Source organism: Sycon ciliatum, chromosome 7 (assembly GCF_964019385.1).
Source record: "Sycon ciliatum chromosome 7, ocSycCili1.1, whole genome shotgun sequence".
Classification (NCBI taxonomy): domain Eukaryota; kingdom Metazoa; phylum Porifera; class Calcarea; order Leucosolenida; family Sycettidae; genus Sycon; species Sycon ciliatum.
In genome coordinates, this window is record NC_088649.1 from 27,983,468 (window position 1) to 27,999,312 (window position 15,845).

Genomic DNA, 15,845 nt, shown 5'->3' on the forward strand with positions numbered 1-15,845 from the left:
AGGATGTAAATCACTTCCTAGAAGAATCTCTTTATACCATGCTATATACATTTGCCACATCTCAAAAGAACGGAACTATGCAAACAAATCTCTTTTCCAATACATGCACACCATGACTTACAGGTTTCGTAATTTGGTTGTGGTGTTGAACAGCCCGGAAGGTAGTTGAAAAAGTTTATTACCGGTCAAATCTCTAGGACAACAAAGTAGAATTTTAATAGGATGTGTATCACTTCCTGGAAGAATATCTTTTTATTCTATTTTGCGTACTAGTTTGTAGTTGGAGTGTGTGGGTTACAATGAGGGCTGTGTCCCACCCGGCTGTGTAGATCCACACAAAGTGTGAGCTACGAAGTCTGAAGAAAATATTGAACGCGGAATTCGTCGGGAATGGATGTGTTAGTGCCTCTACAGCGCGCAAGTAAATGTACATCTATGGAGGTGCACGTCTGGATGTGGGTGCCAGTGGAGTCTGGGGAAGAAGGTTTGAGCAAACATTCTTCGATGTTCAGGTGTTTAATCCTTATGCTCGTTCAAACCGAAACCCCGCCTCCCTGGTGTCCGTCTATGCCAGACACGAGAAGGAGAAGCGTCGAAGCTACTAAGCACGAGTTTTGCACATCGAGCATGCGTCATTTTTCCCCATCGTTCTCAGTTGCACTGGCGGGCAAAGCAAAGCAGCGAAGGCTCTCTAACGTAGGGTTGCGTCCATGGTATCGGAGAAGACAGGAGAGTCTTTCTCGTCTGTGATTGCCTTTCTTCGAATGAGGTTGGGCTTTGCCCTCATCCGAGCAACTGCTGCTGCCATTCGTGGTCATCGACGTCCAGCCTCTTCCTCTGCCGTTGATCAGAACCGGTCAGCAGCTTTGGCTGTTGCGCAGTGTGGCTTTGCGTTGTGAGAATTTACTACTTGGTCTGTATCCCTATTGTACTTTTACTTCCTGTGAAATATCCGTCTTTTTTTTTCTCTGTTTATTCTCTTTACCAGGCGTGGGCCATCCCCTGGACTATCAAAATGGGTGCCTTATTATTTTTCTGTGTCTGTTATAATGACAGTTCATTGCGGATTACAATAAAATTACATCTATACTGTGATAGGTGATTGCAAGTACTGCTTTGAGCCGAATTCTGACTTTGGTGATCATAATATGGCCGAATTTGGACATTCTCATAGCCAATCGAAAAGCCGATTAGGTGCAAAATTGGGCCGATTTGGGAAATGCCTAGCTGGTGCTCATGGTCAATGACACTACCGTGCTCGCTGAGAGTTCTGGGGTTGGTCAAGGGGATATTACGCTGTGGCAAACAGAGAGCAGATTCGGAGGACCAGGCAAGCAGTGCAGCTTGTACGGGAAGGCAAGCGGGGCAACAGTACAGCGGATGGCCAGCATGGTTAGATGTCCACCAGGGCCGATAGTACCCAATGCGTGGCTCAGAACATTGTTCAGGCACTGGAGGTGACTCTGCACAGCTCCCATCCACAGAAGAGGCGAATACTCCATGACTGGTGGTACGAACGCCTTATACACGGTCATCCTGCCGGCGCAGGTGAGGATGTGGGCGGCTCTGTTTAGGACCCCAAGCCGTTGGCGTCCACTTGTGGCTACGGAGCGTAGTTATTTTGTATTTATCATTTAAAGGGGTCAGCCTACCCATAAATTTCATATGGCATTCAATCGACAGTAACTTTGGTGTCCCTCAATGGATTTGAGTTAAAATTTGACCGCAGACTCCTGCCACTATGCTGGCCCTCTGGACATGATTTAAAAGTTCTTAGGCCTCGCTGACAGACTTCTCACGCCAAATTCCAAATTCCGGCATAGTGCCACGGTGTGCGAGCCACCCAGGAGCCAAAAGAATGCATTTACAATTTTTCAACATTTTCGTGCCCATTCTGTCCGTGCGCGGGATCCAAACCTAAAACAAGTCCAGAAGCAGCCATGGGTGGTGGGGTAGGGCCCCTCGACGGGGCCCTGGAATCTGTTACAACTGAACGAGTGGGCGTTCTCTCACAGACCCCAACAAACCCAAGTCAATTTAGATTTTTTTAGGTTAAGCACGTGCTACGAGGTGGTACTTTTGGTACAACATCTAGCACGTGGACCTCCACAGCAAGCCATTTCCACAGCGCTGCACACCAAATCCAGAATACCCTTAAAAATTGGCAAAGACCACCACTCGCGTTCCACTACTGCCTAGTACTGAATCCTACCTGACTTCTTGACACGACTCAAAATTGCCAAAGTCACTAAATCAACGTCAACTACAATAATCAAGCCACATATCTGCAACGTCACACACGAGGGTGCCCGCCGCTGTCCAGCCCAATTCTTGGCTAAAAAACCTGTTTTTGTACTTGGAGCAAAATTCTGCACAGTTCCGCGTTTTTCCATGATACGACAAATTGCGCACTGTCTAAACAGATTCAAATACAGTGCTGCCAAAAAATGACAGCCAGCAGAAAAAACATCTTTCCTTGCAAGGGCACACTTTCGGTCATAACTCTTGAACGGCTGTTCAGATCGAGACAAAATTTTCAGAGATTTTGCAGCTATTCATGCTCTTTCAACTGACGTAGCGTAGCGCATAGCATGTCTCTGTTCGATAGCGTATCCCCGTACATTAGCATACGGAGTCTGCCTGTGCATTAAAGCTGCTGTTCACGATTCTTTTGAGCCAGTTAATTTCATTGCCAGTTATAGTTACATTTCAATTGCCAGGTACAGTGTGTTCACTGAGACCCTTGTGCATTCTTGCCTCCGAGAGACTGCGGCCCGCTAAAAATTGGTGGCAGCGGTAAATTCGTTTTGTTTCATTCTATACCTAACTTTGTTACTTTACACATTCTCCGAACCGATGGCCAAACCAAATGTACCTGCTGTGGATCCCGTCGCTGCGCCCGCTGCAGCTCCAGCTCCGCCCGCTCCTGCTCAATCACCGAGAGGGGCGTACAATGTGCAGCCCGAAAAATACAAGGGTCGCCGGGAGATCAACTTCGCGCCCTGGCTGATGCATTTCGACCAGGTCGCCGCGGTAAACAAATGGAACCCAGTTCAGCAGACCCAGCTCCTGGGCCTCGCACTGGAAGGCGAGGCCCAGCTGTATTACCAATCGCGCCCAGCGGCCACTAGGAACGGAGGCCGCCAACAGCTAGTCCAGGCGCTGCAAGCTCGGTTTGATCCAGCGCAGCGCGATGACCTCCATCGCGCAACGTTTCAAGCTCGTCGCCAGCCCAAAGACGAACAACTGGGTACTTTCTGTGAGGCGGTTCGCTCCCCGGCCCGGCAAGCTTACCTCCAGATGGCCACGGGGTACCTCGACAGCCTGACAAAAGACCAGTTTATCTCCGGGCTTGACTCACGGGGCATGCGGGTCCGCGTTCGGGAGCTAAACCCGCCAACGACAGACGGGGCCCTCCAGGCTGAGTGAGCCGTCTGAGTGTGAGAGGCTGAATGAGCCGTATGAGGAGCCTGGTAACGAGGTTGACTCCCCAAATAGAAAACCTTCTATTCACTGTTAACTGTAGAGGGGGTGCCACAGATTGTGAACAACACAGTAAGATCGGGCGCCGAAGAACACCTCGCCGAAGAACACCCAGGCTGGACAACCCGCAAAATTTAAGAACAGTCCAGGCTAGAATTATCAGATTTAAGAACACACTACATTGTAGATGTATGGGAGGTGAGTCCATGTCATGTACACGTGTAAACAGTAACTGCTACATGTACATTCATTCCCAATTACGACACCCACTAGTTTAAAAGTACTACATTGCACTACATGTGCATATACATGTACATGTACATGTACATGACAAACGTCATGACGTCACTCGACTCGCCGCGCGCTAGAATCAAAAATTAAAGAACTTTCCTAGGCTGCGCTTGAGCCCCTGCGTTCTTCGGGGCCCGATCTTACTGTAGTAGATTGATATTGAGTTACTGAGTGTACAGTCGGTACATTGGTGACATTCGGTTATGCTCTGGCACCCACAATAAGTGGGCTCAGTCTGTCTGATCAGCGATTACCCAGGACCGGTGCTGCAAGCTTTTATGGCGGTTTGCATCTGGACTTCCGTTACTCGGCGGTGCCAGGCACGGCCGAAGTCTCCCCAGGAATGGACGGAAGAGCACGCACGGGAGTGGGCATGTGAGCGGCGGTAGGGTGGCACGAATGGAATCGCTTGAAATCTTGCCTGGAGAGAGCGTCAGCAAGGATGTTAGTAGTTCCAGGTATGTGACGGACTGTGACCATAAAGTTACCCTTGGCGCAGACGAAGAAGAGCTGCCGTAGGAGTGACATCACAAAAGGGCAGCGACTGGTGCAGACTTGAGAACAGCGGCGACAGCTTCGTTGTCGGTATGGAAGCGGATACGCTTGCGACACCACTGGTGGCCCCACGTAGCACATGCAATGCAGATGGGATACAGCTCCTTGAACGTAATGCAGAGCAGAGTGTGTTGTGGTGACCAGGTGTCGGCGAACCAATGCGTGCCGTAAACTGCGCCATGCCCAATGGCGCCAGATGCGTCAGTTTCTAGCAGGATGTCGCTGGCTAGCGTCTCCTGGAGATCGAGGAAGAATGACTTGCCATTCCAGCCATCGAGTAGGTTAGACCACCAAAGAAGGTCCAGATGACATTCTGGAGAGAGACGAATGCGGTGGTAGGGCTTGGAAACGTTGCGCGTGGCATCATACAGTCGGCGCATGAATGTACGGCCCGGCGTGATGACGCGGCTGGCAAAGTTCAGCTTGCCCAACAGCTGTTAAAGCTCCCGTAGACGGCAGGATTGGCGTTGGCGAAAAGGCCAATAGTCTGGAGCGGATGTCGTCAACCTTGTCCTGGGGGAGACGAGCGACTTTCTGGACGGACCCCAAACATGCACAGAAGGATGCTCAAAGGACTAGTTTTAAATTTAGAAATGAGCCACCTTAAAGCTTGCGAGAAGGCCGCAAGTTATGAGAACTCGGAGACTCTCACGTTTCTCTTCAAACAAATGCAGTGTACAAGGCCTCGAACTTACTACGATGGACTTACTGAACACAGCATCCACTGGTTCACATGCACTAAGCACAATTCACTTTTGTCCCAGTGCAGTGTCGTTGAAAACAGAATTCAGGTTTTGCAAATGTGCATGGCAACTACGAATACGGCCGGTAGCTTGGCGTACGGGTGTGTTCGCGCACACGTGCATGGATCATGAAATCAAGGGAAAACTGTGTACCTGGCAAAACATGTGTACCTTGCAAAAAGATGTGTACCTGACGGATTCGGAGGGTGCTACGAATGAAGAGGCTTCCATTCGTGAAAACGAGCTCTCCGCGGGGACTCTGACGAATCCTTGAACCCGGGTGACGAATCAGCATTTTCTTTCGTATCCGTACGCGTGGTGCAAAAGGTCCCCATTATCCGTCCGATATCAACTGATCGTCACACAACGAGATGCCACCAGGTATTGGCGGATATTGCTCGAAAAGGTGGCAGATTCTACTCGAAAAGCAATGAAATTGGAAGAACGATACAAACCTAATGGCGGGCAATTCCTCGAATTCTGCTCCATTCCTTTATCCACTTAAAAAACATACATGAAACTTACCAGAAAAAGTACCGAATTCTGCCAATTATTCTACCGGCATTATCCGCATTTTGCCTAGATGCCACATCCCGAAATCCCATTCGCCACATCCTAAAAGAAGAGAACTACGCCAACAAAAACGCCTTTTTATGATACACGCACAACAAGACTTACAGGTGTTCTAATTCGGTTGTCGCATTGAACAGCCCGGCTGGTAGGTAAACAATTTTATTATTCCACAAACTCCTGGGAGAACAAAGTAGATTTTTGATAGGATGTAAATCACTTCCTAGAAGAATCTCTTTATACCATGCTATATACATTTGCCACATCTCAAAAGAACGGAACTATGCAAACAAATCTCTTTTCCAATACATGCACACCATGACTTACAGGTTTCGTAATTTGGTTGTGGTGTTGAACAGCCCGGCAGGTAGGTAAAAAAGTTGATTACCGGTCAAATCTCTAGGACAACAAAGTAGAATTTTAATAGGATGAGTATCACTTCCTGGAAGAATATCTTTTTATTCTATTTTGCGTACTAGTTTGTAGTTGGAGTGTGTGGGTTACAATGAGGGCTGTGTCCCACCCGCCTGTGTAGATCCACACAAAGTGTGAGCTACGAAGTCTGAAGAAAATATTGAACGCGGAATTCGTCGGGAATGGATGTGTTAGTGCCTCTACAGCGTGCAAGTAAATGTACATCTATGGAGGTGCACGTCTGGATGTGAGTGCCAGTGGGGTCTGGGAAAGTAGGTTTGAGCAAACATTCTTCGATATTCAGGTGTTTAACCCTTATGCTCGATCAAACCGAAACCCCGCCTCCCTGGTGTCCGTCTATGCCAGACACGAGAAGGAGAAGCGTCGAAGCTACTAAGCACGAGTTTTGCACATCGAGCATGCGTCATTTGTTCTCATCGTTCTCAGTTTCACTGGTGGGCAAAGCAAAGCAGCGAAGGCTCTCTACAAACAGAGAGCAGATTCGGAGGACCAGGCAAGCAGTGCAGCTTGTACGGGCAGGCAAGCGAGCAACAGTCCAGCGGATGGCCAGCATGGTTAGATGTCCACCAGGGCCGATAGTAGCCAATTCGTGGCGCTGAACATTGTTCAGGCACTGGAGGTGACTCTGCACAGCTCCCATCCACAGAAGAGGCGAATACTCCATGACTGGTGGTGCGAACGCCTTATACACGGTCATCCTGCCGGCGCAGGTAAGGATGTGGGCGGCTCTGTTTAGGACCCCAAGCCGTTGGCGTCCACTTGTGGCTACGGAGCGTAGTTATTTTGTATTTATCATTTAAGGGGCTGTCCGAGGTTACTAATAATATTTTCAAATCGAAAGGTTTTCGTTTGTGGGTGGGTGGGTTTAATGGTGTTTCGTTTTGAAAATAATTATTGAATGTTGATTGAGAATGCCCAGTTACTTCTGGATGTCGAAAATTGACATCAATATTTTATTGGAATTCGTTTTACCTGCAGAAAAGGTGGGTGGGTGGTTGGGGGCTGAAAAATACTAAAACTTTTCGTTTTGTAAAAACAATCGGTAACCCCGGACGGCCCCTAAGGGGTCAGCCTACCCATAAATTTCATAAGGCATTCAATCGACAGTAACTTTGGTGTCCCTCAATGGATTTGAGTTAAAATTTGACCGCAGACTCCTGCCACTATGCTGGCCCTCTGGACATGATTTAAAAGTTCTTACGCCTCGCTGACAGACTTTCCACGCCAAATTCCAAATTCCGGCATAGTGCCACGGTGTGCGAGCCACTCAGGAGCCAAAAGAATGCATTTTCAACATTTTCGTGCCCATTCTGTCCGTGCGCGGGATCCAAACCTAAAACAAGTCCAGAAGCAGCCATGGGTGGTGGGGTAGGGCCCTTCGACGGGGCCCTGGAATCTGTTACAACTGAACGAGTGGGCGTTCTCCCACAGACCCCAACAAACCCAAGTCAATTTAGATTTTTTTAGGTTAAGCCCGTGCTACGAGGTGGTACCTTTGATACAACATCTAGCACTTGGACCTCCACAGCAAGCCATTTCCACAGCGCTGCACACCAAATCCAGGATACCCTTAACAATTGACAAAGACTACCACTCGCGTTCCACTACTGCCTTGTACTGAATCCTACCTGACTTCTTGACAGGACTCTACGTGCCAAAGTCACTAAATCAACGTCAACTACAATAATCAAGCCACATATCTGCAACGTCGCACACGAGGGTGCCCGCCGCTGTCCAGCCCAATACTTGGCTAAAAAACCTGTTTTTGTACTTGAAGCAAAATTGTGCACACTTCCGCGTGTTTCCATGATACGACAAATTGCGCACTGTCTGAACAGATTCAAATACAGTGCTGCCAAAAAATGACAGCCAGCATAAAAACATCTTTCCTTGCAAGGGCACACTTTCGGCCATAACTCTTGAACGGCTGGTCAGATCGAGACAAAATTTTCAGAGATTTTCAGCTATTCATGCTCTTTCAACTGACGTAGTGTAGCGTATAGCATGTCTCCGTTTGATAGCGTATCCACGTACATTAGCATATGGAGTCTGCCTGTGCATTTAAGCTGCTGATTATGTTGAGCCAGTTGATTTCATTGCCAGTTATTGTTACGTTTCAATTGCCAGGTACAGTGTGTTCACTGAGACCCTTGTGCATTCTTGCCTCCAAGAGACTGCGGCCCGCTACAAATTGGTGGCAGCGGTAAATTCGTTTTGTTTCATTCTATACCTAACTTTGTTACTTTACACATTCTCCGATCCGATGGCCAAACCAAATGTACCTGCTGTGGATCCCGTCGCTGCGCCCGCTGCAGCTCCAGCTCCGCCCGCTCCTGCTCAACCACCGAGAGGGGCGTACCATGTGCAGCCCGAAAAATACAAGCTGTCCCTTTGGGAAAACGCGGCCAAGAATTAACAATTCCGCGGCAAATTCCGTGGGAAAAGGGGGTTTTCTGCCGCATTTTCTGTGGTAAAATCAAAAATCTGCGGCACTTACTGCAAGTTTTCACCCTCCTTGTAGAGGATATGACAACTAGTTGCATGAAGGAGCACTTTTCACACTATCCTTTGCAGTCACAAACTGGCATGAGAGTGAAGAATTTTGGAGATCCCGCACTCACCCACACTGGCAAGAGCCTAATGTGCTCCAACAGATCGCGAAGTAGTTTTTCTGCTGCTTTCTGAGTAGTAATTTTACTAATTTACCCTAAAACATTCAAATTCCGCGGGCAAAAGTGTAGATTCTGTGATTTCCGCGGATGATAGCAATTTCTGCTAAATTTGCCCCGACCGCGGAATCGCGTTTTTCCAAGGGGACAGTACAAGGGTCGCCGGGAGATCAACTTCGCGCCCTTGCTGATGCATTTCGACCAGGTCGACGCGGTAAACAAATGGAACCCCGTTCAGCAGACGCAGTTCCTGGGCCTCGCACTGGAAGGCGAGGCCCAGCTGTATTACCAATCGCTCCCAGCGGCCACTAGGAACGGAGGCCGCCAACAGCTAGTCCAGGCGCTGCAAGCTCGGTTTGATCCAGCGCAGCGCGTTGACCTCCATCGCGCAACGTTTCAAGCTCGTCGCCAGGCCAAAGACGAACAACTGGGTACTTTCTGTGAGGCGGTTCGCTCCCCAGCCCGGCAAGCTTACTTCCAGATGGCCACGGGGTACCTTGACAGCCTGACAAAAGACCAGTTTATCTCCGGGCTTGACTCACGGGGCATGCGGGTCCGCGTTCGGGAGCTAAACCCGCAAACGACAGACGGGGCCCTCCAGGCTGAGTGAGCCGTCTGAGTGTAAGAGGCTGAATGAGCCGTATGAGGAGCCTGGTAACAAGGTTGACTCCCCAAATAGAGAACCTCCTATTCACTGTTAACTGTAGACGGGGTGCCACAGATTGTGGACAACACAGTAAGATCGGGCGCCGAAGAACACCTCGCCGAAGAACACCCAGGCTGGACAACCCGCAAAATTTAAGAACAGTCCAGGCTAGAATTATCAGATTTAAGAACACACTACATTGTAGATGTATGGGAGGTGAGTACATGTCATGTACACGTGTAAACAGTAACTGCTACATGTACATTCATTCCCAATTACGACACCCACTAGTTTAGAAGTACTTCATTGCACTACATGTACATATACATGTACATGTACATGTACATGACAAACGTCATGACGTCACTCGACTCGCCGCGCGCGGGTGAATAAGAACGGTCGGGCTAGAATCAAAAATTAAAGAACTTTCCCAGGCTGCGCTCGAGCCCCTGCGTTCTTCGGCGCCCGATCTTACTGTCGTAGAGTGATATTGAGTTACTGAGTGTATAGTCGGTACATTGGCGACATTCGGTTATGCTCTGGCACCCACAATAAGTGACATTCTGGAGAGAGACTGATGCGGTGGTAGGGCTTGGAAACGTTGCGCGTGGCATCATACAGTCGGCGCATGAATGTACGGCTGGGCGTGATGACGCGGCTGGCAAAGTTCAGCTTGCCCAACAGCTGTTCAAGCTCCCGTAGACGGCAGGATTGGCGTTGGCGAAAGGCCAATAGTCTAGAGTGGATGTCGTCAACCTTGTCCTGGGGGAGACGAGCCACTTTTTGGACGGTGTCCAGTTCGACGCCCAGGAAGGTGAGACAGGAGGTTGGGCCGACTGTCTTTTCGTCGGCAATGGGAACTCCCAGGTAGCGGAATACGGAGAGTGCTACGTTCAGACGCTGCGCACATAGCGTTGAATTTGCGGGGCCACAGAGCCAGACGTCGTCCAGAAGGTGCAGGAGGTGGGGAACCTGGAACAGTTCACAGCTTATCTGGCAAAATGCGTCCGCAATGCAGTTAACCCTTTGTGTACCAGCCCCATCTCGAACCGTAACCGTACGTTACGGCTCGACGCACCGCACTGCGCCGCGCCGTTCGGCGGCGTCCTTGTTCCGATCGACTCGCGGTTTTTTGCGCTGAGATCCCACTGCAAATTCTGATGTATGATGTGGGTAGGTTGCCATTTGAAAGTATGGAGAATGATCGCGGCGAAAAGTGCGCTTTGCAATTTCAGCGCTCTGCGATATATTTTAGCAATTTCGATCGTGTTTTCGTTCGGTTACGCTGCTTGTATCTGGAATATAGCTTGCTCTAGCTGTTGTCGATGTCTACTAGTGATGGTGAACGCCAGGAGAGAGTTGTAGTAGCGATATAATCTCAGGATCTGCAATGAAAATGAGAATTTCCATCGCTGAAGCCATTGCAGTATTCGCTCTCCAAGGAGCAGCGAGAGGGAGCGCAGCGATGGCCTGAAATAATCAAGGCAGGTGAATTTCCTCACCCATCGACTATTCCTGGTCTTCTCAATCGCCAATACCCTCGCTGGACGCAAGTAGATAAGTGAAAAGTACATATTCAAATCTGACACAATTTCAATAATTTGAAATTTTGATGCAATTGTTTGGCATCTGGTATTCACGCAATATGGCTCTTTTCCGTCCATTTCGCTATTGTTGAAGCATGCAACTGGCGGCTATACACTAGTACAGTGGTCTCCTGTTGCTCTGTGTGAAGAAGGGCAATGTCAGCAAGTATATTCACGATTCCAAGTACACGGATCTAAATTGTCAGGAATATGGACAATAGACTCAGAAATAGGTATTCCAGGTATGGACTGTATCTGTAGTTGTGTGCTCGGTCAAAATATTTTCTTACCTGGACACATTGATACCAACAGATTCAGAAAAACATAACTTGCACATACAAAATGTGTCTTAGTTTTATGCTATAGGTCCATCATTACCGATGAGTACCCCGCGCATACATTAGATGCCTGGTACACAAAGGGTTAAACAAGTAGGTTGCGGACCTCAGCCCGAATGGCAGTACTTTGTCATAGTAGAATTGGCCCTGCCACTGGAACCCAACAAATGGTATGCAGTGGGTGCGACAGGGACCAGTCGAAATGTTGTTGTTGTTGTTGAATTTTATTTTACCTCACCAATTGCACAGGCATGATTGCCTTCTTACCGGCCCATAGGTCCGGTTCTCACAGAAAGATGAAGAAAATTATATGAGGAAATGTATAGAGATAAAGACATGCAAGCGGTATGATTATTATTATAGAAATGTTTGTTATGACATTGTGTGTTTGCTGACACTCAATTTGTGTGAATTATTTATCATGTGATAACAAATAAAATGTAGTGGAAGCATTTCATGAGAATATGTGTGAACATTGGCAGACTTTGTCACCAAATGCATTGCGTATGTCGAGCTTCGCCATCAAGGCGCCGGTACCTTGACGTTGCAGAAGCTCAATGGTATCGTCCACTGTAACATAATGTAGGGAGAACGAATCCTTGTTTATTCCATCATTGACAGACATACGGTCAGGGTAAGACCGGTGGTGAATGAGGCGGAATTTCCCGTGGTTCTTGGGCACTACGCCGAGCGGAGAGCATACAAATGGGTGGAAAGGCTGGACAGAGAAAGGACCGGCCGATTTGTCACGTCGGACCCGGTCAGCAATTTGTTGTTGTACAAACTGAGCATGTCCGATGGCAGTTGGGAGGTTGCCAGAGATGATAGATACAGAAGCACCAGAGTGGCCAATGGGGAACCCGTGTTGCAAGCCATTAAGGATAAAGTCAGAGAGGAAACGAGTAGAAATACGAGGCAATGAGTCATTAGGCGGGCTATGTACAGAGGCGTGGGGAGACTACTTCGCTGCGACGGGCTTGTCCGTCTGGCGGGTCCCCGGCGACCGTCATTGGTGCAGCGAGCGGCGGGATGACCTCGGTCACCGCAGGTTGAGCAGACGTTCAAGCGTTTACAGGGCTGGTGTTGGCATGGGCGGCCACGGTTGAAGTTGAGGCAGATCTGGCGGGTGCTGCCCGCCCCGGCCAGAAATGGCTGCGTAGGACGGCTGGTATTGGTGCCAGCAGGAGCATGTGGCCCTGCCAAATACTGCGGGCAACAGTCACGGCTGTGGTGCGTTGTGCAGCGCGGACATGATGGTTGGGGTGCCCGGATCAGGTGCAGGCTCCAGAGGCTTTGGTCGATTGCGTCTCAACGAGGAGAGGTTGTTGCCACCGCTGCACGGAAGGCACGGTCATACCCCAGTACAGCTGCGATCGCAAGCTGCTGGTTGGCAGTACAGATAATGTGCTGGGACGTCACCAGCTCCAGTGCTCGGAATGGCACATGTTTCAGTGCGCAGGCCATGTAGACTGTGTAGGATTCCAGGCAGGCATTGAAGTCGACAATGGAGCGCTTCTTTAAAAAAGTAAAGTAAATTATCGTATCCGTTCCCGAAGGGAACTCACGACGGCCGCTAACACCCGATAAACCCGATGGAGCGCTTCTTAGTCACACATAAATTGAGGGACACACGCCGGCCCTCTACGTTGGCGGTACTGAACTCCAAGGGCTCGGACCCTGCGCCCACATTCTCCGGGAGGAGATCCTCCAGCCCAATATATTCGCCGCGAGTGATTTTGTCAAGCAACTTACGCGGGACCATGGGAACAATAGAGCTGGACTCACAAGTGTTCGCCATAGGCGCTGCGATCGGAGGCAGCGCGGGTTCCATGAGGGAAATGTCCATGGGGCCGGAGTCGATCTGCGGCGGGTGATGGGTGACGGAGTTGGACGAGGTTTGGACCACATCTGCCACTGAGGGGACCGCCGCCTGAGCATGGCCGTCCGGATCCTGGCGAGCTGAAATTCGCTCCTCAAGGCGCTCGACACGAGCCAGCAGGGGGTGCAGGGCCGTCAACACGGCCGCCGTAACGGAACGTGGATTTAGCCCAGTTGTGAGTAAGCTGGCCGACTGGGGAACGGCGGACGGGATATCGTCCTGCTCCGCACGGGCATCGCGGGAACGATCGGCCTCATGGTCCGCATGGGCTCGATTTGGAGTGTCGGCATACAGGGACGACGAGGCGCGCCTGCGACTGGAACGCCTGGGCCCGGGGGCCGACTGCTTACGTACACGGGGCATCTCCATGAGGAAAGAATTGAGAAAGAAATCCACTGCCAATGCGGACAAAGCAAGAACTGAAGTCAAGAACAGTGGGCTTCGGAGAACAATGAGCGCGTGAGAGTTTGTTGGGAACAGAACATGCGCCTTCTGAGTTAACATATTTTTGCGCGAGCGTAAAAAATAATTTTACGGTACATGCACAACATTACTTACAGCTTTTGTAATTTGGTTGTGGCGTTGAACAGCCCGGCAGGTAGCTGAACAAGTTGATTACCTTTCAAATCTCTGGGAGAACAAAGTATAATTTTGATAGGATGTATATCACTTTCTTGAAGAATTTCTTACGACTCCATTTGGCGTCTCAGAAGAGAAAGACAACCTGTTACGAGTTAGGAATAGGTTATAATATTATTTGTACAAAAAATAGAGATTATTTTTAAAAGAGTCGGCACTCAAAGAAAGTCTAAACTCGGATACTGAGCCAGTAATAAAATGTAAAAAAGAGAAGAAACACATGAGAACGAGTTATGCAGCAACTATCCACGATGGTAACGAGATGATAAACGGTCAGAAAGTGCGATAATAGGGCACAAAACTGACAGGCTACTGAGACATTTAGCGACCCGAGACCTAGCTCTGACACATCTCCAGTGCGCAAACCAACAGCCTTCCAACTTCGAAGCTTCATGGTCACGTAGGACCTAAGAGCGGAAGGTGAGTACAGCAGAAATGTGCGAGACATATTCCGGGCTTTGTTCCGCTCAGATTTGTAATGGGTGAGCTTGTCAGGAGTGGGGTACTTCTTGTACTGGATGTGAGAGTCTCGCTTGTGCTTTAACTGAATTCTTAGTGCCGGAGTGAGCCTAGCTGTGAGTTATTGGCATCCTTCTAAAATGTTATGAATTTCATATACAAAAGTAACTATTACTTGCCGGTAAAGGGTTAATAGTGCTTGCATGTGAAGGATATGTGTGTGTTGTAACCGCCAATCAAGATCATTTTCTGCACAAAGTCTCAAGTCAATTAATTATTGTTTCGTTTCGGGGGGGTGGGGGGGGGGGGGGGTGGGGGGTCATAACTAAACTTTTTCGTTTCGTGAAAAATATCGATAATTACGGATGGCCCCTAAATGAATAGGAATGTAAACGATATACCTGTGAAAACACAACCATTAATGCTACTAACACAACCTGTGACTACAATAATCATGAGCACAACCCCAAACAATTTCTTGCAGTTTACTTTCGTAGAGTTTGCAAAATTGTGTTCCTCAAAACAACTTGCAGCTTTCTTCAAAAATATCCTCAACCTTGGTTCTGTCCTAGATCGTATATACATGCATTCATTGTTTCTTCTCATCATTATGGAGCAGCTTATGCGAAGGCTAGCCAAGCGTGCTTGGCGATGCCAAAGCGGAAAAGCCTATAATAATAATAATTAGGGGTGAAACGAAAGTCTCAAATTCCCATTCGAACCTTCTATAATTGAAACGAACGATGGTGTCGAAGGATACTTTTCAACATGGTCACGGAAACGCTCAAAAACCTTAAAAATAAAAGGGGGCAAAAATCAGAACCCAATGCTTACATTGTATGTGCAATTTGTTTCTGAATCTGGTGGTGTGCTGGTATCAATGTATCCATTCCAGTTAAGAAAATACTTTGGCCCAGCTCACCACTATAGATAGAGGCAAGGTTTTAACATACTCTTGATAGAGGCCATACCTAATATCTATTTGTGAGTCCATTGTCCATATTTCTGACAGTTTAGATCAGTGTACTTGGGATCGTGTACAGACTTGCTAGCCTTGGCCTTTTTGACACAAAGCGACAATAGATCACTGCTCTAGTGTACAACCAGTTGCGTGCTTGAACAATACCAAAATGGACGTTTCTCTTCCAACAACAAGGCCTCGAATTTACCAAGATGGACTTACTGAACACAGCATTCACTGGATCACATGCACTAACGACAGTTAACTTTTGTCCCAATGCAGTCCACAGACTTCTAGCTCGTCTTGAATTCCTCAAAAAGGCGACTGGACCCGACGGTGTTTCCGCTCCTGTCTTGAATGAATGCGCCAGGGAAATTGTAAAGACGCTATCTCAGCCCTTTGCTTCCAACACGGAGTTCTACCTGGAAAAGTCTTCCACAACCGGAGTCAGATTCAGGTCATAAAGGATGGGGAGGGTACATGAGATCAATTAGCGAAATGCCAAATCCCGAAATCACATTTACCACATCTCAAAAGAACAGAACTACGCCAAAAAACGCCTTTTACGGTACATGCACACCATGACTTACA

The 15,845-nt window shown here is 48.6% G+C and overlaps 1 long non-coding RNA gene across 1 annotated transcript; it reads right to left on the reverse strand.

Moving 5' to 3' along the window:
• Positions 1-121: 121 nt before the first annotated feature.
• LOC135821441 (uncharacterized) lies at positions 122-13,825 on the reverse strand. The gene is made up of 4 exons (XR_010554357.1): positions 13,754-13,825; positions 5,970-6,041; positions 5,751-5,822; positions 122-193 (listed from the first exon to the last, which is right to left on the reverse strand). It is a non-coding gene; the product is annotated as an uncharacterized LOC135821441 (long non-coding RNA).
• Positions 13,826-15,845: the final 2,020 nt, after the last annotated feature.